We start from the raw sequence: 24752 nt of genomic DNA on the forward strand, positions 1-24752 counted from the left end.
AGGTGCTTCAGAATCCACTATGACGGGAAACATTTCATTCTCAAAAAAAAAAAAAAAATTCTCTTCTTCCTATTATTGGCAGTTCTGAACGTTATTTTTTTTTTCCCATCGGGTCAAAAGTACCTAAGTGTATGACTGCGAGTGCAAAAATTGGGGACAGAAATGAGGTATTGACAGTTTTTCCATTTTCATTCGGGTGTGAATTTTTAATATAAATGTGGAGGTGTAAAGCATTAATGCAAGTTCAAATGTTTCAGTGAACAAGCTTCAGCGGTTCAACTTCATAATCATTATGAATAAACCTGTTAATTTTTTTCTGGACAACGCCAGCATTTGGATTAAAAACAAAAACAAAAACAAAGAAAAACAGCCGGGTGCGGTGGCGCGGTCCTGTAGTCCCAGCTACTCCGGAGGCTGAGGTGGGAGGATCCCTTGAGCCCAGGAGTTCTGAGCTGTAGTCCGCTATGCCGATCGGGTGTCCGCACTAAGTTTGGCATCAACATGGTGACCTCCCGGGAGTGGGGGACCACCAGGATGCCTAAGGAGAGGTGAACCGGCCCAGGTCGGAAATGGAGCAGGTGAAACCTACCGTGCTAATCAGTAGTGGGATCTCGCCTGTGAATAGCCACTACACTCCAGCCTGGGCAACATAGCGAGACCCCATCTCTAACCAAAAAAAAAAAAAAAAAAAAAAAGTAAATTTCTTATTGATGGCAACTAAATGGTGTTTGTAGCATTTTATCAGAGAGTAGATTTCATCCAGTCACTACACTTTTCTGAGTTGTCCTACATGCAAGAACACGTTTCTAATGTTGTCTGTCTTTTGTGCTGTTCCTTTAAGTTTGCTATTAAAATACATTAAACTATAAAAAAATACTGTGACATTTCAACTAGTTAACTATCAAGGGCAGGAATATAGTACTTCAGAAACTACTAATAGAGTGCTTTATCTTTTGATTGGCAGAGAGAAAGGCCACGATGAGAAAGGAAGGCTTGAGCTGAGAGCTGGCAAGGCGAAGACAGAAGCAGATTGCTTTCCACACGCAGGGAGTCACCGCTGCCTTACGATGCTTCCAGGTAAAGACTGTGGGTTAAACACCAAAATTTATTTTTGCATACTTCGAAAATCCCACTCAAACAACACTAAAATATACATCCAAATAGGGAGAGAAGAAAACAGAAACAAAATTTTTTAATCTGGAAAACTGATTTTGACAGCCCTGAGAAAGCTAAATCCTAAACCAGAAGTGGGAAAGGCAAAGAGAGGTAGATGGTCACCACCGAACCCCCATTTCTATCTCTTTTCCCTATGCCAGGCTCAGAAACTCAGTACAGCTTCATCTGGAAACTCCCCGTTTGAGCTGAATGTAGCCTTCCTCCAACCCCCTTAAATTCGTATGTCGAAGCCCTAATCTCCAGGACTTCCGAAAGTGACAGTATTTCATCTGCAAAACGGAGAAATAGAATGAAATAATATTTATAAATAAATAAAAGGGAAAAAAGAATGGGGCAGCATTTGGAGAGTCATTAAAGGGGGTAATTAAGGTAAATGGAGATCACGAAGGTAGGGCCCTAATCATAACGGCCCGTGTCCCTATAAGAAGAGATTAGGACACGGACAACAGAGAAAAGATCATTTAAAGGCAGAGGGAGGAGACAGTCACAACAAGTGACTGTTTTGCTGCAAGTCAACAAAAGAAGCCTCAGGGGGGAAAAAAAAAATCAATCAGACAATCACCTTGATCTCGGACTTCTAGTTTCCAGCACTGTGAGAAAGTGATTTCTGTTGGCTCGGCCACCCCGTCTGTAGTATCTGTTCTAGGAGCACTAGTATCGAATACACTGTCCTTCCTCCATCCTGGAAGACTGGACGTTTATTTTCATTCATTCATTCCTTCATTTATTTGAGATGGAGTTTTGCTCTTGTTGTTCGGGCCGGAATGCAACGGGCGATCTGGGCGCACTGCAACCTCCACCTCCCGGGGTCAAGCGGTTCTCCTGCCTCAGTCTCCCTAGTAGCTGGGATTAGTAGAGAACAGGTTTCTCCATGTAGGTCAGGCTAGCCTTGGTTGCCCAAAGTGCTGGGATTACAGGCGTGAGCCACCGCCCCCGGCCTTATTTTCTTGAAAAAGCAAAATATCGGGTTTCTAGGGTTGAGGATTGATTCTCGAACTTTTCCCACATCACAATCGCCTGGAAGGGTATTTAAATCAGACTGGGCGGCTTGCGTCCCGTTTCTGATTCAGTAGGTGTGGGGTTTTCCTTTTTCTAGATTCTCTGATGCTGCCGACCCTGAGGCACTTCTTGAGAACCTCTGGGCTGGAGGAAATTAAGCCCTGGGGCTAGGGAAAACGGTGAGTTCCACAAATGTCAGCGGCTTGTTTGGGGTTATTGTTGTGAACTGATTGGTATGTGTGCACAATAGAGACCAGAGGGCCTGCGGATTCTGACTGAGGAGGGATTGTTTAGGGAAGAGATATTATTCATGTTAGGCTTTCGAAGCCCAGCGGGTTGAGGATGGAGCGGGTGTGCAGATAGGTCTGAGTGAAGCAAGGGCTGGCTAGGCCAGGTCCTGCGGGGCAGGGCGAGGCTGGGATTCTCTGGTGAAGAGGGAGAAGTCTAGTACATTTACAGAAAGTAGTGGTACAAACTTCATAACAGTTCTTATTACTGTTTCCCTGCAAATCTAAACCGAACACACAGACTGTTTTTCTCGAAAAAGAGAAATTCGGGAACTGGAAAGACTGGACCTGAGAAACAACTGTTTTTAATATATGGAACATTTAGTTGGGTTTGGAGATAATATTTGAGCCGGAAACTCCCTTATTTTTCCCAACAAAGCCTCAGCGAAACTGGGAAAAGAGATCAAGTCAAACAATAAATTGTTTGGGAGGGAGATAAGACTAGATTCTTACCTTACAAAGGAAAAAAAAACCTCCGAGGCCTCGTGGCGCAACGGCAGCGCGTCTGACTCCAGATCAGAAGGTTGCGTGTTCAAATCACGTCGGGGTCAAGGGTAGTTGAGTTTTAGTGATCTGTACCGAGACTTGTGCCGTCAGTCAAGCCGGATAAAGAACTCAAGAGCTTGACGGCAGCGGTTACGACAGGAAGGACACCTTCTGTTACCTGCATTCATCATCTCTTTTGCCCTCGGCTTGCTGTTAGGACTCTGAAATGAAGAATTCCCCTCGTGGACAGTCTCTCTTTGGCCCCTCTTTAAAGTGAAATTAAACGCTCTCCTCTGGCATCAGATACCTTTTCTCCAGGCAAACCCCTAAACGTTGGCGCTTTTTCCATGCTTATCCCCTGACCTCTTTGCTTCATGACTCTTCCTTCGCTTCTCTGCCTGCAACACTTCATGCCTTCTTCTCAGCTTCGACCCCACTCCACCTGGAGTCAGGAACTTGGAACCATCCTGGACAACACCTCTTCTTCGCTTCTCAGTGGAATCCTAAGCTGTGCTGAGTTTTACCTCCTCGTGTATCATATCTCATCTCTCTACTTCTCTCCATTATTACAATGGCCTTTTTGCTTCCATCTTTTATCTCTCGCCAAGGATATTGACATGAATCTTTTGTTTTGTTTTTGTTTTAGTTTTGAGACAGAATCTCACTCTGCCGCCCAGGCTGTGGTGCACTGGCACGATCTTGGCTCACTTCAGCCTCCACCTCCCAGGTTCAAACAATCCTCCCACCTCAGCCTCCCAAGTAGCTGGGACTACAGGCATGCGCCACCATGCCTGGCTACTTTTTGTATTTTTAGTAGAGACGGGGTTTCGCTATGTTGGCCAGACTGCTTTCGAACTCCTGGCCTCAGGTGAGCTGCCTGCCTCGGCCTCCCAAAGTGCTGGGATTATAGGCGTGAGCAACCACGCCTGCCAACTTGTCATTTATTTTTTATTTTCTTTAAACATGCAAGTATTTTCTATTTTACTGTATTCCTGGTATTGCACAGAAATTATTTTCTTGCTCCAGATTTCACGGTTAATAATTGTATTAGTTTGCTGCAGTTGCCATAACAAATACCATAGACTGGGAGGCTTAAAATACAGAAATTCATTTGCTCACAGTGAAACCACATTGGCAGAATGATAAGTAATGACAGAAATCTGACATGACTGACTCCATCTGGCTTCTCACCTCACAGGCTAAATTGGTTTTTTGTTTATTCTAGTGCAGAGGCCAAGATAACTATAAGAGGAATTCAGTTTACAGTTAAACTTTGAGGCAAGGAAAATTGACCTCACCTTCTTTCGGGGAGATTGAAGCTGCAGTCACAAGAACAGGTAAGAATTATGGTAGGGTCGGCCGGGTGTGGTGGCTCACTCCTATAAACCCGGCACTTTGGGAGGCCGAGGTGGGGTGGATCACAAGGTCAAGAGATCGAGAGCATCCTGGTCAACCAGGTGAAACCTCATCTCTAGTAAAAATACAAAAATTAGCTGGGCATGGTGTTGGGCGCCTGTAGTCCCAGCTACTCGGGAGGCTGAGGCAGGAGAATTGCCTGAACCCAGGAGGCGGAGGTTGCGGTGAGCCGAGATCGCGCCATTTGCACTCCAGCCTGGGTAACAGGAGCGAAACTCCGTCTCCAAAAAAAAAAAGAAAAAGAATTATTGTAGGGTCCTGAACTTTGCTAAAGAGTATCATAAAGCAACAACCTGCCACTGCTTAGCTTGTTTTTCTGTAAGTTGCTTACTTCCCCCATACACTGAGTGGGGGAGTTGCAAGGTATATAACGTCCTGGCAGGCCGCAGTGGCTCACGGTTCTAATCCCTCCATTTTGAGAGGCCAAGGCAGGTGGATCACCTGAGGTCAGGGGTTCGAGACCAACCTGGCCAACATGATGGCACCCTGTTTCTACTAAAAATACAAAAAAATTGGCCAGGCGTGGTGGTGGGCGCCTGTAATCCCAGCTACTCGGGATGTCTCAAAAAGAAAAAAAAATTGATAACTTCCCCAGCTGTTCTTATACATAGCATCACTATCGTGAAACGTAAAGACTGGGTCAGCATGGTGGCTCACACCTGTAACCCCAGCACTTGAGGAGGCCGAGGCTGGTGGATGACCTGAGGTCAGGGGTTCGAGGCCAACCTGGCCAACATGATGAAACCCTGTCTCTACTAAAAATACAAAATGCAAAAATTAGCTGGGTGTGGTGGTGGGCGCCAGTAATCCTAGCTACCTAGGAGGCTGAGGCAGGAGTATTGCTTGAAGCTGGGAGGCGGAGGTCACAGTGAGCCAAGATCACACCACTGCACTCCAACCTGGGCAACAGGAATGAAACTCCTTTGTACAACAAACAAAAAACATTGGTATTTGAGATATTTCTCAGATTCAGCTTTTCAGCAGATCAAAAGATGCCACTTGATCTGAGATCCCTGAGCCGAGTACAGATATTTAATCCATACAGTATTGCAATAAAGAAGAGTAGAGCATGAACTGAACTCAAATTTGTGGCTCGATCTGTGGGCTCACTGCAATCTCCGACTCCCAGGTTCAAGCATTTCTCCTGTCTCAGGACTGGGACTACAGGTGCACGCCGCCACACCTGGCTAATTTTATTTTTGTATTTTAATAGAGATGAGGTTTTACTGTGTTGCCTAGGCTGATCAAGAACTCTTGAGCTCAGGCAATCTGCCCGCCTCGGCCTTCCAAAGTGCTGGGATTACAGGCATGAGCCATCGCGCCCGGCGTGACTGGGCACTTTAAAGGGAGAATAAAGGAAAAGAAAAGAGGTGAGCAGGGCTCAGTGGAGTCAGGGAAGTGAAAAATTACAGAAATCAGAAAGAGGAGATTGGTTCATATGAACCCCATCTGGGTTTGCTAATTGGTGCTTACAGAAGTTGAGTTCCTACCTTCCCTCAGAAATGGGAGACCAGGGGCTCTATCTTCACTTGTTGTTTGGAGCCACAGTGCATTTTTTAGGCAGTCTTGAGTTTTCTCAGGCAGGCCTTTTAAGGGGGACTAGGGTCATCTTAGGGATGTGGTCTGGAGCTGTTAGAAACTATGTTACTGTCTTTAGTCTTTTAAGGTCAAGGTTGAGGCGAATGCACAGAGGAGCCTGGCTAGAGTTTGGTCAAGGAGAGAATCTTTTTCATTTGACACAGCAGAAATAGTGCGGCAGTCCAGGTCTCCCTAATGGCTGAAAAAGCAGGCCTCCATTCTAACTCTATCAGCACTGAATGAGTGGTTTAGTTAAATATTAAAAGCTAAAAAAATTCAGTGCCCTGATACAAAGGCTGGAATATAACCAAAGCCCACCACGAGGACATCTTTAAATGCATGCACACTTACATGTAGACGTAAAGCTAACAAGGTGTATAAAGCCAGAAGTCCTGGAAAACTGTGATTTTGAGTTGGTCGGGCCATCATTTCCAGGCCTTCTCCCCGTACCCAGTTACAGAAATAAACTCCTGGCTGGGCTTGTGGCTCGTGCCTGTAATCCCTGCATTTTGGGAAGTCGAGGCAGTCAGATCACCTGAGGTCAGGAGTTCAAGACCAGCCTGGCCAACATGGTGAAACCCGTCTCTACTAAAAATACAAAAATTAGCCAGGCGTGATGGTATGCGCCTGTAATCTTGGAGTAACTGGGATTACATTACTCAGGATGCTGAGACACAAGAATCACTTGAACCCGGGAGGTGGAAGTTGCAGTGAGCGGAGATCACGCCACTGCACTCCAGCCTGGGCGACAGAGCAAGACTCAGTCTCAGGAGAGAAACAAAACAAAAAAGAAAAAGAAACTCCCTTCTTTCTAGTTCATTTACATCTCATTCTTGGGCCCCAAGAATAAGCAGCCTGACCCTCTGTTTGGTCGGAGAGCAATAGTAGCAGTATTATTCAGTTACAGAAGTGAAAAATAATAAACTCAGAAGACTAACAGGAGAGAATTGGCTAAATAAATTTATTATGTATAATAGAGCCTGGGTGACAGAGTGAGACTCTATCTCAAAAAAAAAAAAAAAGAAAAAAGAAAAAGAAAAAAAGATAAAGGATTTTTGGGGTCTGGCACATCTGCCGGGGGGCTACCGACCTGTGGGAGTCCCCGAGACCGGCAACGTAGATGTCTCGTTCAACCTGAGGGAGAGAGTGCGCGGAAGTGAAAGAAAAAAGTAAAGCGGAGTCTGGAGGTCTGCGTAACTTATGGTCAAAACGCAGCAAGTTTATTCTTGTGGGTTACAGCTTTTATACCTTTTTTCTTGTTACATTTACTTTACCTCAGCAGAAAAGGGGTAAACAGAGGAAATAGAAACTCCATAAAAATAGTTATCAGGGGCTTGTGATAACCGCTCACAAAGCAGTTTAAGGGGGCTTGTGATAATAGTTTACAAAGCAGTTTATGTTTTTCAAAGATACCCAGTGCAAGCAAACAATGGTGCCCTTAAGGTGGCTTGTTAATCCTGTTTTCCATCAGGAGGTAGAACAAAGGCTTAGCTCCAGGGAAAATATGGGCAGGGGTCTCTTGTCCCTCTTAGGCATCTCAATTGTAGCAAGTTTATCGCTTACACAGAGACTGATGGGGACATGAAAGCAGACAGCACAATGTCCTCATAAACCGCAGACCTTTGTATTCTGTTTTTGCCTCAGTGACTCAGCCCGAGACCTTTGTCTCAGCTCGACAGCCCTCGAGAGGCGGGAGTGCAGATAGGTCCAGCAGCCAAGATGGGGCGAGTTACGCTAACTGTCTCAAGCCATTGGCGCGAACACTGCACAAAGGATGAAATTTGCAAGGGTAAGCATATACTTGACCCAGATATAGTACCTTGATGTAAGTGGGATGGACTCTGACTGATAATGTGAGTGCCAAGAGTGGAGAATGTGGGATTTAGTGGGGAAATCACATACTATTTACACCAAAGCAGGATTCTGGACTATTAAGAGAGTTACCTATGATTTTAAAAAAGAGTGAGAGGACAGGGAAAAGAACCTATATACTGATCTACAGTCTAGGGGGATGTAGTTTTGTTTGTTTTCATGGATGACAGATAAAACTTAGATCACTCTGTATCGGGAAAGATGCATTGAATAGTTCAATTGTAATTGTTGGGATTGTGCAACCTGAAGCAGAGTAACATGTAGAAGTCACCTTTAAAAATAACCTTGGGCAATTGACCAGGCTGATCTTCAACTCCTGACCTCAAGGGATCCTCCTGCCTTGGCCTCCCAAAGTGCAGGGAGTGCCTGGTTTACTGTCTATATTAACATGAGTTTACTATTCCACTATTTTCATTAGCGTATCTTTACTATTCCCTCCCTCCCTCCCTTCCTCTCTCCCTTCCTTCCTCTTTGTCTTCCCCTCCCCTCCACTCCCCTCTCCCTTCCCCTCTCCCCCGCTCCCCTCCCCTCCTCTTCCTTTCTTTTTCCTTTGTCACCCAGGCTGGGTTTCATTTGATGGACCATCTCTGCTCACTGCAACCTCCTCCTCCCGGGTTCAATGATTCTCCTGCCTCGGCCTCTGGAGTAACTGGGATTATAGGCACGTGCCACCATGCCAGGCTCATTTTTGTAATTTTTTTTTTTTTTTGAGTCTCACTCCATCACTAGGTGCCAGGCTGGAGTGCAATGGCGCGATCTCGGCTCACCGCAACCTCCGCCTCCTGGGTTCAGGCAATTCTCCTGCCTCAGCCTCCTGAGTAGCTGGGATTACAGGTGCACACCACCATGCCCAGCTAATTTTTTTGTATTTTTAGTAGAGACAGGGTTTCACCATGTTGGCCAGGATGGTCGTGATCCCTTGACCTCGTGATCTGCCCCCCTCGGCCTCCCAAAGTGCTGGGATTACAGGCGTGAGCCACCACGACGGGCCATTTTTGTGTTTTTAATAGAGACAGGGTTTCACCATTTTGGCCAGGGTCGAACTCCTGACCTCAAGCTATCCACCTGCCTTGGCCTTCCAAAATGCCGGGTTTACAGGCGTGAGTGTCTTTTTCACTTTGAAAGTCTCCACGGGTCTCCTATCAGCAGACTTTCTGCTTACTTCTACGTTCAAACGTTCAGAGAATTCGTTTGTTTGTTTTGAGACAGGGTCTCTGTCGCCAGGCTGCAGTGCAGTGGCTCGATCTCGGCTCATTGCAACTTCTGCCTCCCAGGTTCAAGTGATTCTCATGACTCAGCCTTCCCAATAGCTGGGATGACAGGCGTACGTCACCACGCCCGGCTAATTTTTGTATTTTTAGTAGAGCTGGGGTTTCATCACGTTGGCCAGGCTGGTCTCGAACTTCTGACGTCAAGTGATCAGCTCCCCTCCGCCTCCCGAAGTGCTGGGATTCCAGGCGTGAGCCACCGCAATATTTTTACTTATTTACTTATTTCTATGTTCAAACGTTTACTCAGAATATTTAGACATAATATTTGATTGGATTAGAAAACATTATAGACAGAGAACATACATTCTCACCTTTTTTACTTATTAAGGACGATATGATGGTAGATCTGAAAAACGAAACAAATCGTCTTTAGCAGCGTCTGGTAATGGTGGTTCTTTCCTGCCGCGCGGAAGACTTAAGATCGGTTCTTGCACAAGGCGGCTGACGTTTTTATACAGAACATTTTCGACGAGAATTGCAAGTAAACAATGTTTGGAAATAATAATGACTCCCTCCAGTAACCAGGAATGGCTGAAATTTACACAGGGATTTATAACTTCACCTGTATAAATTACGCCCATTAGCCTGCGCCTGGTTTTCCAATAACTGGAAACACACTCCCGTCTGAACTCGAGCGAGCTTCAACTTCAGCTGATTGGAATTTTTCGAGGGAGATTTCTAAACCTCTGGTGTTTGAAAGTGGCGTGCAGCCCGATATGGATGGTCAGTGTGCACTTTTCATTCTTTGGGAGAATTTGGCAAACAACGAACCATTTAGAATTAGGAAGATGCCAAAACATTGTAGCCTGTAATATATCCTTGACAGGGGATTTGCTTGTGCCAGCAGAGTGGCGCAGCGGAAGCGTGCTGGGCCCATAACCCAGAGGTCGATGGATCGAAACCATCCTCTGCTAGGCGTGTTTGTACATTTTAGTTGAAGACTAAGTAAGTAAAAGAATAAGATCTTCTCCAAAGAAAACGGGGCTGGTGGGCTGGTGGGCTGGTGGGCTGGTGGGCTGGTGGGCTGGTGGGCTGGTGGGCTGGTGGGCTGGTGGGCTGGTGGGCTGGTGGGCTGGTGGGCTGGTGGGCTGGTGGGCTGGTGGGCTGGTGGGCTGGTGGGCGGGGTGGAGGTTTAAACAAGGCGAACTACACGTTAGCGGACCTAACCCGTTTTAGGACCCCACAAGGTCTCCAGGTGGAAATGCAAATTTACAGTCTACCGTAACTGTTAAATCCTACTAATTGGTTGTGGAGGGGCTCTCAGTGTCTGAGATGCGGAGACTACTTAGGAGTTGGCGTGCCCTCCGTAGTAAGTCTTTCCTACTTTCTACATCAGTCAGCTCTTCCAGTTTGCAGTATCTCTTTAAGCCAATATCTAAATCTTCAAAAATTTTATTTTGTTTTTTAACCAGGATGAGAGACGTTCCAGACTGTTGTTACGTTGTCAAAATGAATGAATTTAAAGATAGCTGCAAAAAAACCCACATTTATTCCTCATGGGAATATATCCAGAGTATAGGAGGCACGTAGTCGTGGCCGAGTGGTTAAGGCGATGGACTTGAAATCCATTGGGGTTTCCCCGCGCAGGTTCGAATCCTGCCGACTACGATGGGCTAACTCCTTTTTGGGTAGAGGAAATCCGGTGCACTGCCTGTGCAATCACACAGAATTAACACGGAGTAGTGCCTTTTATTTTTCTGCTATTATCTTTCTCCATAAAAGTGGAAGCAGGTAGTTTTAGTCCTTTTGTGTATCAAGGCATAGAGAAAAAAATTTGAGGTGTTACATGGGAAAGCACTTGAAAATACTAGTAACTTCTGACACTGGTATAAAAATGATGGAAAAACGGTGAAGCTGTTTGCCTTTAAGTCTTCTTGAAATGCTGTCTTCCTATCTGAAATCCAGCTCATGTCTGACTTCCCAAATCCTGCTTGCCTTTAACTTATGGAATCAGTATTTCAAACAGATCCTTCCTTTCTGGTTCCCCTCCTATCATCCTACTTTCTGAGGCCAAAATTGCGGAGAGGAAACATCAGATGGAGAATATCCAAAACTGTTCCATAGATGTCTTAAGAGATTTCTAAATTTCGATATTTTCTTTTATAAATCCATAAGTAGAAAAACATATCATGACCAAAAAGTTCAGCAAAGGCACTGCTGTGACTAATCAAGGAAAAGTTCCTATTCATCATCTCTGTGGGAAAATCAGAACAAGATTTTGGAAAGGTGAGTTCTGTTCTTGCTTTCCACCTGCCAGAGCAGTTTTGCCGCTTTCTTGGAATCTGGCAATACGCACCTACGTTGAGACGCCAAAGTAAACGCTTACTCTCATTGGACCAATTCCACGAACTACGTTGACACTATCAAAAATCTGCCAGGAAAGCAGGCTGTCTTTGGCCCCATGGTGTAATGGTTAGCACTCTGGACTTTGAATCCAGTGATCCGAGTTCAAATCTCGGTGGGACCTACTGTTCTTTTAGTGTTCTTTCCTCCTCAACTCTTAAGTACCTTAACATCCCATCCCAGTCGGCAGCACGATGCTTCCCTGCAAAACAGCATCCTCTAATCTTTCACCTGAAATTTCACAACTGACCTCTCTTGCCCCTCCTCTCCTATTGGACATGAGTTCCCCAGATTTAGATTATCATACCAAGTTTAAGGATACATCTTCCACCTTTCAGACCTAAGTTCTTTCCTGTTTTGAATAGTACTCAAAAGGGTTCAAGTTTTATCAGTTTCTAAGATGGACTTGGTCCAGGTATGTTTGTAGTGCATGTGACTCTCTTGGAGCCTCTGCTATTCGGGATGCAGATAGCGTTAATTAAATAACTATTAATAGAATATTGCATCGAATATATGACATGCTCTGTAATCAATACTTACAGATATTCATGAAACTAACGTTTAGCATTCTGAACTTTGAATCTAGCGATATGAGTTCAAACCTTGGTGGCACCTGCTGCTTCGGTTTTGGTGACCCCGTTGTCCTTTGTGTTTCTCTTAAATAGTCAACATATCCTGGTCTGTGAATTTACCTTCTCTTTCGAGCTTTCTTCTCCCAATTTGCAAGTGTCATGTAACTCCTGATTCTCATTTCTGGCTTCTGAGTAGTATTAAGTCCTTGCACAATCTTGGTTTTTTTCTTTTCTTTTTTTGGGGGTGCTTTCTGGGAAAAACCCGAAAGCCTGCTAGACAAATTCTGAAAGAGCTGTTACAGTAATCTTGGTTTTCTTCTCTTAACACCCACTCTTCTCTGAGTTTCCAAATGCAGTCAGATGCTCTAGTTATTTGCGAGCTCAGGGTGCTTAATGGTTTAGGTGTCAGAGGCTCCTCAAAATGCAAGGATTTATATAAGAATTGTTTCAGCAACCACCTCGTGTAAGGATCTCACAGTGTATTGGTCACCACTCTGGATGAATCCAGGAATTTGAGTCCAAATCTCTTTGAGACTTTAGCAACATCTTGGTCAATTTTACTCCAATTTCTCCTAAATCATTAGCCCACCTTCGAGGTGTACCCACATGGCTGCAAGCACTGCCAGTTACCTCCCGCCAATCAGCATGGAGCCCTGCCCTGGAGAAAATTGTCTCTACCTACTGACCTCTGGAATTTTAGCCACAGTCCTCTTTTACTTGATGTTTCTTTTTGCCGTTTTGCCCAGAGTTTCTCAGATTCTGGTGAGTTAGAATCTTGGCCCCAGTGATTAAGAGTTTATATTTTACAGTCCCCAATCTGTTTCTTTCTTTTCCAGAGCCTGTTTAAAGCATTCCATCTGCTTCTAAGCAGTAACACTGTCCTTAAAATGTTTGGACTGCACAGTGGTACAGCTGTACACATCTTAGAGCCTCTACTGCTGTACTCAGCTGGGGCTCCATCCAAATTCCGTAAGCTAATGTGTTGTCCACATTATTTGAAAGATGAACCAGTATGTTCAAAGTACACATTAGTCTTTCAGTAGAGATTCAACTTCCATGTCCTGGTGGCTTAACGTCTAGCACCTAGGCTTCAAATCTCAAAGGACCTGTCTCAGTTTTGGTAACCTTGCTCTTGAGTTTGCCCGAATGGACAAGTGCACTCTGGCATGAACAGATACTCTCTCAGACGTGGATAGCGGCATGAACAGATACTGTCTCAGACGTGGGTAGCGGCATGAACAGATACTCTCTCAGACGTGGGTAGCGGCATGAACAGATACTCTCTCAGACGTGGGTAGCGGCATGAACAGATACTCTCTCAGACGTGGGTAGCGGCATGAGTAGATACTGTCTCAGACGTGGGTAGCGGCATGAACAGATACTCTCTCAGACGTGGGTAGCGGCATGAACAGATACTCTCTCAGACGTGGGTAGCGGCATGAGTAGATACTCTCTCAGACGTGGGTAGCGGCATGAACAGATACTCTCTCAGACGTGGGTAGCGGCATGAGTAGATACTCTCTCAGACGTGGGTAGCGGCATGAGTAGATACTGTCTCAGACGTGGGTAGCGGCATGAGTAGATACTGTCTCAGATGTGGGTAGCGGCATGAACAGATACTCTCTCAGACGTGGGTAGCGGCATGAACAGATACTGTCTCAGACGTGGGTAGCGGCATGAGTAGATACTGTATCAGATGTGGGTAGCGGCATGAACAGATACTGTCTCAGACGTGGGTAGCGGCATGAGTAGATACTCTCTCAGACGTGGGTAGCGGCATGAACAGATACTGTCTCAGACGTGGGTAGCGGCATGAGTAGATACTCTCTCAGACGTGGGTAGCGGCATGAACAGATACTGTCTCAGATGTGGGTAGCGGCATGAACAGATACTGTCTCAGACGTGGGTAGCGGCATGAACAGATACTCTCTCAGATGTGGGTAGCGGCATGAACAGATACTCTCTCAGACGTGGGTAGCGGCATGAACAGATACTCTCTCAGACGTGGGTAGCGGCATGAGTAGATACTGTCTCAGACGTGGGTAGCGGCATGAACAGATACTCTCTCAGACGTGGGTAGCGGCATGAACAGATACTCTCTCAGACGTGGGTAGCGGCATGAGTAGATACTGTCTCAGACGTGGGTAGCGGCATGAACAGATACTCTCTCAGACGTGGGTAGCGGCATGAACAGATACTCTCTCAGACGTGGGTAGCGGCATGAACAGATACTCTCTCAGACGTGGGTAGCGGCATGAACAGATACTCTCTCAGACGTGGGTAGCGGCATGAACAGATACTCTCTCAGACGTGGGTAGCGGCATGAACAGATACTGTCTCAGATGTGGGTAGCGGCATGAACAGATACTCTCTCAGACGTGGGTAGCGGCATGAACAGATACTCTCTCAGACGTGGATAGCGGCATGAACAGATACTGTCTCAGATGTGGGTAGCGGCATGAACAGATACTCTCTCAGACGTGGATAGCGGCATGAACAGATACTGTCTCAGACGTGGGTAGCGGCATGAGTAGATACTCTCTCAGACGTGGGTAGCGGCATGAACAGATACTGTCTCAGATGTGGGTAGCGGCATGAACAGATACTCTCTCAGACGTGGGTAGCGGCATGAACAGATACTGTCTCAGACGTGGGTAGCGGCATGAGTAGATACTCTCTCAGACGTGGGTAGCGGCATGAACAGATACTGTCTCAGATGTGGGTAGCGGCATGAACAGATACTCTCTCAGACGTGGGTAGCGGCATGAACAGATACTGTCTCAGACGTGGGTAGCGGCATGAACAGATACTCTCTCAGATGTGGGTAGCGGCATGAACAGATACTGTCTCAGACGTGGGTAGCGGCATGAGTAGATACTCTCTCAGACGTGGGTAGCGGCATGAACAGATACTGTCTCAGATGTGGGTAGCGGCATGAACAGATACTCTCTCAGACGTGGATAGCGGCATGAGTAGATACTCTCTCAGACGTGGGTAGCGGCATGAACAGATACTCTCTCAGACGTGGGTAGCGGCATGAACAGATACTCTCTCAGACGTGGGTAGCGGCATGAACAGATACTCTCTCAGACGTGGGTAGCGGCATGAACAGATACTCTCTCAGACGTGGATAGCGGCATGAACAGATACTGTCTCAGACGTGGATAGCGGCATGAGTAGATACTGTCTCAGACGTGGGTAGCGGCATGAACAGATACTCTCTCAGACGTGGGTAGCGGCATGAACAGATACTCTCTCAGACGTGGGTAGCGGCATGAACAGATACTCTCTCAGACGTGGATAGCGGCATGAACAGATACTGTCTCAGACGTGGGTAGCGGCATGAGTAGATACTCTCTCAGACGTGGGTAGCGGCATGAACAGATACTGTCTCAGATGTGGGTAGCGGCATGAACAGATACTCTCTCAGACGTGGGTAGCGGCATGAACAGATACTCTCTCAGACGTGGGTAGCGGCATGAACAGATACTCTCTCAGACGTGGATAGCGGCATGAACAGATACTGTCTCAGATGTGGGTAGCGGCATGAACAGATACTCTCTCAGACGTGGATAGCGGCATGAACAGATACTGTCTCAGACGTGGGTAGCGGCATGAACAGATACTCTCTCAGACGTGGATAGCGGCATGAACAGATACTCTCTCAGACGTGGGTAGCGGCATGAGTAGATACCCTCTCAGACGTGGGTAGCGGCATGAACAGATACTCTCTCAGACGTGGGTAGCGGCATGAACAGATACTCTCTCAGACGTGGATAGCGGCATGAACAGATACTGTCTCAGATGTGGGTAGCGGCATGAACAGATACTCTCTCAGACGTGGATAGCGGCATGAACAGATACTGTCTCAGACGTGGGTAGCGGCATGAGTAGATACTCTCTCAGACGTGGGTAGCGGCATGAACAGATACTGTCTCAGATGTGGGTAGCGGCATGAACAGATACTCTCTCAGACGTGGGTAGCGGCATGAACAGATACTGTCTCAGACGTGGGTAGCGGCATGAGTAGATACTCTCTCAGACGTGGGTAGCGGCATGAACAGATACTGTCTCAGATGTGGGTAGCGGCATGAGTAGATACTCTCTCAGACGTGGGTAGCGGCATGAACAGATACTCTCTCAGACGTGGGTAGCGGCATGAACAGATACTGTCTCAGATGTGGGTAGCGGCATGAACAGATACTCTCTCAGACGTGGATAGCGGCATGAACAGATACTCTCTCAGACGTGGATAGCGGCATGAGTAGATACTGTCTCAGACGTGGGTAGCGGCATGAGTAGATACTCTCTCAGACGTGGGTAGCGGCATGAACAGATACTGTCTCAGATGTGGGTAGCGGCATGAACAGATACTCTCTCAGACGTGGGTAGCGGCATGAACAGATACTCTCTCAGACGTGGATAGCGGCATGAACAGATACTCTCTCAGACGTGGATAGCGGCATGAACAGATACTGTCTCAGACGTGGGTAGCGGCATGAACAGATACTGTCTCAGACGTGGGTAGCGGCATGAGTAGATACTCTCTCAGACGTGGGTAGCGGCATGAGTAGATACTCTCTCAGACGTGGGTAGCGGCATGAACAGATACTGTCTCAGATGTGGGTAGCGGCATGAGTAGATACTCTCTCAGACGTGGGTAGCGGCATGAGTAGATACTCTCTCAGACGTGGGTAGCGGCATGAACAGATACTGTCTCAGATGTGGGTAGCGGCATGAACAGATACTGTCTCAGACGTGGGTAGCGGCATGAGTAGATACTCTCTCAGACGTGGGTAGCGGCATGAGTAGATACTCTCTCAGACGTGGGTAGCGGCATGAGTAGATACTCTCTCAGACGTGGGTAGCGGCATGAGTAGATACTGTCTCAGACGTGGGTAGCGGCATGAGTAGATACTCTCTCAGACGTGGGTAGCGGCATGAACAGATACTGTCTCAGATGTGGGTAGCGGCATGAGTAGATACTCTCTCAGACGTGGGTAGCGGCATGAGTAGATACTCTCTCAGACGTGGGTAGCGGCATGAACAGATACTGTCTCAGATGTGGGTAGCGGCATGAACAGATACTGTCTCAGACGTGGGTAGCGGCATGAGTAGATACTCTCTCAGACGTGGGTAGCGGCATGAGTAGATACTCTCTCAGACGTGGGTAGCGGCATGAACAGATACTGTCTCAGATGTGGGTAGCGGCATGAACAGATACTCTCTCAGACGTGGGTAGCGGCATGAACAGATACTCTCTCAGACGTGGATAGCGGCATGAACAGATACTGTCTCAGACGTGGGTAGCGGCATGAGTAGATACTCTCTCAGACGTGGGTAGCGGCATGAACAGATACTGTCTCAGATGTGGGTAGCGGCATGAACAGATACTCTCTCAGACGTGGGTAGCGGCATGAACAGATACTGTCTCAGACGTGGATAGCGGCATGAACAGATACTCTCTCAGACGTGGGTAGCGGCATGAACAGATACTCTCTCAGACGTGGATAGCGGCATGAACAGATACTGTCTCAGATGTGGGTAGCGGCATGAACAGATACTCTCTCAGACGTGGGTAGCGGCATGAACAGATACTGTCTCAGACGTGGATAGCGGCATGAACAGATACTCTCTCAGACGTGGGTAGCGGCATGAGTAGATACCCTCTCAGACGTGGGTAGCGGCATGAACAGATACTCTCTCAGACGTGGGTAGCGGCATGAACAGATACTGTCTCAGACGTGGATAGCGGCATGAACAGATACTCTCTCAGACGTGGGTAGCGGCATGAACAGATACTCTCTCAGACGTGGATAGCGGCATGAACAGATACTGTCTCAGATGTGGGTAGCGGCATGAACAGATACTCTCTCAGACGTGGGTAGCGGCATGAACAGATACTGTCTCAGATGTGGGTAGCGGCATGAACAGATACTCTCTCAGACGTGGATAGCGGCATGAACAGATACTGTCTCAGACGTGGATAGCGGCATGAACAGATACTCTCTCAGACGTGGGTAGCGGCATGAGTAGATACCCTCTCAGACGTGGGTAGCGGCATGAACAGATACTCTCTCAGACGTGGATAGCGGCATGAACAGATACTGTCTCAGACGTGGATAGCGGCATGAGTAGATACTCTCTCAGACGTGGGTAGCGGCATGAACAGATACTCTCTCAGACGTGGGTAGCGGCATGAGTAGATACTCTCTCAGACGTGGATAGCGGCATGAACAGATACTGTCTCAGACGTGGATAGCGGCATGAGTAGATACTCTCTCAGACGTGGGTAGCGGCATGAACAGATACTCTCTCAGACGTGGGTAGCGGCATGAACAGATACTCTCTCAGACGTGGATAGCGGCATGAGTAGATACTGTCTCAGACGTGGGTAGCGGCATGAACAGATACTCTCTCAGACGTGGGTAGCGGCATGAACAGATACTCTCTCAGACGTGGATAGCGGCATGAGTAGATACTGTCTCAGACGTGGATAGCGGCATGAACAGATACTGTCTCAGATGTGGGTAGCGGCATGAACAGATACCCTCTCAGACGTGGGTAGCGGCATGAACAGATACTCTCTCAGACGTGGGTAGCGGCATGAACAGATACTCTCTCAGACGTGGGTAGCGGCATGAACAGATACTGTCTCAGACGTGGATAGCGGCATGAACAGATACTCTCTCAGACGTGGGTAGCGGCATGAACAGATACTCTCTCAGACGTGGGTAGCGGCATGAGTAGATACCCTCTCAGACGTGGGTAGCGGCATGAACAGATACTCTCTCAGACGTGGGTAGCGGCATGAACAGATACTCTCTCAGACGTGGGTAGCGGCATGAACAGATACTCTCTCAGACGTGGGTAGCGGCATGAACAGATACTCTCTCAGACGTGGGTAGCGGCATGAACAGATACTCTCTCAGACGTGGGTAGCGGCATGAACAGATACTCTCTCAGACGTGGGTAGCGGCATGAACAGATACTCTCTCAGACGTGGGTAGCGGCATGAACAGATACTCTCTCAGACGTGGGTAGCGGCATGAACAGATACTCTCTCAGACGTGGGTAGCGGCATGAACAGATACTCTCTCAGACGTGGGTAGCGGCATGAACAGATACTCTCTCAGACGTGGGTAGCGGCATGAACAGATACTCTCTCAGACGTGGATAGCGGCATGAGTAGATACCCTCTCAGACTTGCACTTGCTCTTTTCTGGACATCAGCTTCTTGCTCTTTCCTCTGGCTGCTGAAAGTTGTCCTCTGCCCACCACCCTCATCTATTCCTAGAAGTTCTTCTTTTGAAAGCTTTGCTTTGCTTTGCTGGAGCCTGAAGTCAGTTAGATTCCTGTAAGTTAATTATCTGCTGGGTGAGCAAAGGTTCATGTGTCAGAGGTCCCACCTGTGAGTTTTTTTCTTCAGAGCTCAGTCTGAATTCTCCATATGCCAACTGGACTCAGGCCTGAAAATATGCAAACCCCAAATTGAGTTATGCAGGAATCTGCATTTTTCTCCACATGGGAAGCCCTCTATTAGTCTCCTTACGTGGAATCCATGCCTATTTTAAAGATTAACTGAGCAGATGGAACGGTACACACCTCTTCCCTAGAGCCTCTGTTATACACAGGTACCATGGTGTAATGCTTAACACGCTGGACGCCAAACATTGATCCCAACTGTTGGCAGGACCCTCAATTCCTTTTGTTGACTCTCCCTACAGTTCAAAACATATCCTCCAGTGTTCTCAATAACAGCCAAAGAAGAGCCCCATGAACTCCTCTGGGCTCTAAACATTGTTCCGGAAAAAGCCCTGTAAAGCGTTTCTATTTAACCCGTATTCACGGCACTCTTACCGGCTCTGGATTAGCTTCCTAGTGCTGCCGTAACACTTATCGCAAACTTGGTGGTTCAACACAATGTGAATTTACTTTTTGTTTCTATTTTTTAAATTTATTTTTTCAAGATAGAGTCTCACGCCATCACTCAGGCTGGATATGATGGCGTGGTGGGGCAATCATAGCTCATTGCAGCCTCAAACTCTTGGGTTTGAGGCTCATCCTCTGTGAGCCTCCCAAGCAGCAAGGGCTACAGGTGCACACACACCACCATCCCAGGCTAAGACAGATGCCAATTAAATTTTTCTGCAGTTTTGGACACCAGAAGTTTATAATAAATGTATCAGCATGGCCGTGTGTCTTCTGAAAACATCATGAGGTAATTCATTTTCCTTGATTTTTTAGCTTCTAGTGGCCCTTTTCTTGTATCACTTCTTGCTTCTATAGTTACATTTTCTACTACTCACTGAGTCTCCTGCCTTCCTTTTATAAAGACCCTCTTGAGTACATTGGACCCACTTAGATAATCCAAGATAATCTCCCTATCTCAAAATCCTCAGTGAAATCCAATCTGCAAAATTTCTTTGACCACTTACGGTAACATATTCACAGCTTCAGGGGACTGATTATTGACCTATTTTGGGGATAGCCTACGATGACCTCTGTTAACAAATAGTAGGCATTTGTTAATGCTCTTTAGATTTAATGTGTTATAACTTTTTTTCCAAGAAGATAATGTATAGATTTACATCAGACTTATACACAAGTCGCAATAGGAGAATCTTACAGAAAGGCTCTATGATGTGCTGATTAGCATCTGAACTGAGATTTGGCAAATTTATGATGTCTTGCATTTTTACCTTCTCAATATACTCCCTCCCAGACGTAGGATCCACTGCTCTATGGCCAATCAAGCCTTCCCGAATATATTAGTTCTCTCTTGTATAATAAATTGCCCCCAAATTGTCAGCTTAAAACAATAGACATATCTCACGTGAGATATCATGAAAGTAATATCCTATTGCATTTTCTGTATTCTGCAGATGAGGAGCAGATCGCTAAATCCAGCCGACATTCAAAGGGAAGAGAAGACACAAGAAGTGTGTTAAACACGTCAGGGCAGAATAAGCCCTAACTGGATACTGTGAAGACACCTTCTTTTGCTTGGCTAGGAAGTGCTGTACTGGGAGCAGTTCCTGGTCCCTTTCAATTGGGAAAATTATCTCGGTCTCACTTTTAAAACTTAGTTTTCCTTTGTGTATCTTCCTTTATAATTAAGCCAGTATTGAAGAGCTTGACTGCTACTGTCTTCTAATATCATGCCTGAGCAAATGAATTAGAATCTATAGAGATAATGCCCTGATATTAATACTTCTCAAAAGTTCCTCATGGATTCAAATGTGCAGCATGGAGAACTACTGAGCTAATTTTTCCCTGACCACCCTAGTTAACTTGCCACCACTCCTATGCATTTAGCATTCTCTGACATACTGTGCATTTTTATTTTGCTTTTCTTTCTTTCTATTTGTGTGTGTGAGTGTGTGTGTGTGTGTGTGTGTGTAACTAGTTCTCTTTTCTCACCCAGGCTGGATTGCAGTGGCACAATCTCGGCTCACTGAACCTCAACCTCCCAGGTTCAAGTGATCCTCCTGCCTCAGCCTCCTGAGTGGCTGGGACTACAGATGCATTCCACCACACCCAGCTAATTTTGGTATTTTTTGTAGAGATGGGGATTCACCATGTTGCCCAGGCTGGTCTTGAACTCCTGAGTTCGAGGGATCTGCCTACCTAGTCTTTCCAAAGTGCCATGATTATAGGTGTGAGCCACTGTGCTTGGCTTATATTTTGCTTTATAAATTGTTTATTGCTTATTTTGACATAATTAGGTTTCACCAGGGCAGGGAATTTTGTGTGTGGTATATACATCTGTTCTTAGAACAATGCCTGGAACACATGAGATGCTCAGTAAATATTCACCAAAAGATCAAATGAAGCAAAGAACCAATGAACCTTTCAGGTCCAGATCTGTTTACCGTGCTTTATAATTCCTAATCCCAACAACGAGACAAAGCAATATTTTTTTCTTTCCTGAACACTTTAGAATTTGTAGCAAACTGAAGCGTTAAAAAATAAAAGTTTATACATTTCTTGGCCTGCTATGTTTTGATGCTGATTTGAGATGTAATATATTTGATATTTATTAAGTCATTCCTTGATACCTCCTTAGAGTTTACAGTTTTAATCCCAATCATATTCTTTTTTTTTTTTGAGACGGAGTTTCACTCTTGTTACCCAGGCTGGAGTGCAATGGCGTGATCTCGGCTCACCGCAACCTCCACCTCCTGGTTTCAGGCAATTCTCCTGCCTCAGCCTTCTGAGTAGCTGGGATTACAGGCATGCGCCACCATGCCCAGCTAATTTTTTGTATTTTGAGTAGAGACGGTGTTTCACCATGTTGAACAGGATGGTCTCGATCTCCTGACCTCATGATCCACCCGCCTCCGCCTCCCAAAGTGCTGGGATTACAGGCGTGAGCCACCGCACCCGGACCCCGATCATATTCTTAATTTCTTTTCTTTGCTTTGCTTTTGAGACAGGGTCCTATCCTGTCACTCTGTTACGCAGGCGGGAGTGCAGTAGTGTGATTATGGCTTGATACAGCCTCCCACTCCCAGGCTCAGCCGATCCTCCCACCGCAGCCTTCCAGGCACCAGCCTCCACACCAGGTTCATTTTTTGTGTATTTTGCGGAGCCGGAGTCTGATCATGTTGCCTAAGCATCCTCCAGCATCAGGCTCCCAAAGTGCTGGGATAACAGGTGTGAGCCACTGTACCTGGCCTTATTTTTTTTTTTATGCCATGTCATGTCAAAACATGCACATGTACAATATTATTGTTTTTGTAATTTTATTGGGTATAGGTGGAAAAGCAGCCCCTGGTATTCAGCAACTGGCCTGACCCTATTCACTAGGCCTGCGTATTGTCACAGGCAGTCACTGCTAGATCATGGAGCTCTTCCGCTCTGCCTAATCTCACAGAATATTAGCATCAGACTGACTTTTCTGACTGTGATGAAATGAGACAGAAACAACCAAGGAAAGGTTGGGCACGATGGCTCATGCCTATAATCCCGACACTTTGGGTATACCAAGGTGGGTGGATTGCTTGAGCCAGGAGTTTGAGGTCAGCCTGGGCAACATAATGATATAGTGAGAACTTGTCTCTATAAAAAGAAATTTTTTTTAAAATTTAGAATTTAAATAAAAGAAATAAAAATGACAAAACCAAGTATCGTTTTTTGTCACATTTCTTTGTCCAAAATAAGCAAAACAAAACCAAAACCCCCCAAATGCCCCCACAATTCTTCAAGATACAATCCAAAATCTAGGGTCTGACATTGAGAACCAACCAATCACAGTTTGACTGTAACCCATCCCTTCACCACTTTAGCAGTAACCCACTGGGGCTTCTAGGAGTGGCGATGGCTATTTCTCAGATGCCATCACATGGCAGGCATCCTTCTGAGAATCCGACCGAGGAGTGTCCAGGGATGCAACAATCGACATAACTGGTTTAACGATGGTGTTCATATACATGACCCAACAGGAAAGACAAAACCTAATTTCATTTTAGAAACAGGAACGGTCCTGTTCCTTCTATTCTTCCTTTTTAATTTTTCTTATTTTTTTTCCTTAAAAATTATACATCGTCATCTTTATTCGAGTCCATTCCTCCCTCCCGTCTTCCCTTTAGTTGTTCTTCCTTTATGATTGTAAGAAGGCCATTTATCCATCATTTCCATCACTGGAAACATTTAGTGAAACAATGGGAATTGCCAAATTCAACTGCTGAGTAAAGAACATTATATATCCGGAGCATATCAAACACGTGACGAGGTGGCCGAGTGGTTAAGGCGATGGACTGCTAATCCATTGTGCTTTGCATGCGTGGGTTCGAATCCCATCCTCGTCGCTCAGCTTTCTCTGCTAATCAGGTTTTTGGTTCCTCTTGAGTGAGGTAATTCACTCCTCTTGAGTGAGGTAATTATCTGGTATTTGCCCCTCGTTGTATAGTGAGAATGAGGTGCTTTTTTTTTAGCTCCCTTTAAGCGAGGTATTCTTCAGTTCGTATTAGGACACTAACACGTGCTGGCATTAACAACCTTCTGTCGGTAAAATGAATACTGATCACATTTTATAAGGGATAGAAAAATTACGGTGAGCTTTGCTCGCTCCGCGCAGGCAGAGGTGTACCAATCGCTGCTCCAAATCCCCAGCACATTGCTTTAGCTGAAAACTGATTTCCGATCCTCTGATTTTTTTGCTTAACCCCTAAATAGCGGCTGGCCATTTCTCCTTATCCAGCTGTGATCCGGTGATTGTTAATTACATACAACTGGGGAGATTTTGCACAGTTCCCTAGTCTCCTGCCCTGCCCCAGACCCAGTTAAACTGGGATCTTTAGGGGTTTGAATCCAGAGGTCATTTTGCAAGTGCCTTGGGTCTCCCCAGAACCATCAGTGTCCTCACTGCCTTCTTAGCTTTGGTTTCCCTGTTTTGGCAGTTTTCATCATAAATGTGTAATCATAAGGAATTGGGCCCGGCACAGTGGCTCAGGCCTGTAATTCTGGCACTTTGGAAGGCGGAGACTGGAGGATCACTTGAGCCCAGGAGTTTGAGACCGACTTGGGCAATATACCCAGACCCCACAACCCCACCCTCCGTGCATTTGAGAGAGAGAGAGAGAGAAAGAGAGAGAGAAAGGAATTGGTTACATATGCCATGTTATTCCTAAATAACGAAGCCCACAGGACCATTAAAATTTATGTTATATAAAAATTATACACACAAAAAAACCTGCTAAATCTGCTAAACTGCCATTTGGCCCATATCTACATATCCCATACCTAAA

At 46.2% G+C, this 24752-nt stretch overlaps 1 long non-coding RNA gene, 6 other non-coding genes and 1 pseudogene across 7 annotated transcripts; 7 read left to right on the forward strand and 1 right to left on the reverse strand.

The window, feature by feature from the left end:
• The window catches only part of LOC144582294 (histone H3.3A-like), a 3531-nt pseudogene extending 2171 nt beyond the window's left edge, over positions 1–1360 (forward strand).
• Positions 1361–2230: 870 nt separating this feature from the next.
• LOC118153084 (uncharacterized) lies at positions 2231–8228 on the forward strand. Its single transcript, XR_004742276.2, has 3 exons — positions 2231–2354; positions 4179–4285; positions 7587–8228. It is a non-coding gene; the product is annotated as an uncharacterized LOC118153084 (long non-coding RNA).
• Positions 2942–3013, forward strand: TRNAW-CCA (transfer RNA tryptophan (anticodon CCA)). The gene has a single exon. It is a non-coding gene; the product is annotated as a tRNA-Trp (tRNA).
• A 1699-nt stretch (positions 8229–9927) lies between the features above and the next one.
• TRNAM-CAU (transfer RNA methionine (anticodon CAU)) lies at positions 9928–9999 on the forward strand. Its single transcript has one exon. It is a non-coding gene; the product is annotated as a tRNA-Met (tRNA).
• A 612-nt stretch (positions 10000–10611) lies between these two features.
• On the forward strand, positions 10612–10693 carry TRNAS-UGA (transfer RNA serine (anticodon UGA)). Its single transcript has one exon. It is a non-coding gene; the product is annotated as a tRNA-Ser (tRNA).
• Positions 10694–11480: 787 nt separating this feature from the next.
• On the forward strand, positions 11481–11552 carry TRNAQ-UUG (transfer RNA glutamine (anticodon UUG)). Its single transcript has one exon. It is a non-coding gene; the product is annotated as a tRNA-Gln (tRNA).
• Positions 11553–12240: 688 nt separating this feature from the next.
• On the reverse strand, positions 12241–12304 carry LOC118153337 (U7 small nuclear RNA). Its single transcript, XR_004742580.1, has one exon. It is a non-coding gene; the product is annotated as a U7 small nuclear RNA (small nuclear RNA).
• Positions 12305–23731: 11427 nt separating this feature from the next.
• On the forward strand, positions 23732–23813 carry TRNAS-GCU (transfer RNA serine (anticodon GCU)). The gene has a single exon. It is a non-coding gene; the product is annotated as a tRNA-Ser (tRNA).
• The last annotated feature ends 939 nt before the right edge of the window (positions 23814–24752 follow it).

Source organism: Callithrix jacchus, chromosome 4 (assembly GCF_049354715.1).
Source record: "Callithrix jacchus isolate 240 chromosome 4, calJac240_pri, whole genome shotgun sequence".
In the NCBI taxonomy this organism is placed as follows: Eukaryota; Metazoa; Chordata; class Mammalia; order Primates; family Cebidae; genus Callithrix; species Callithrix jacchus.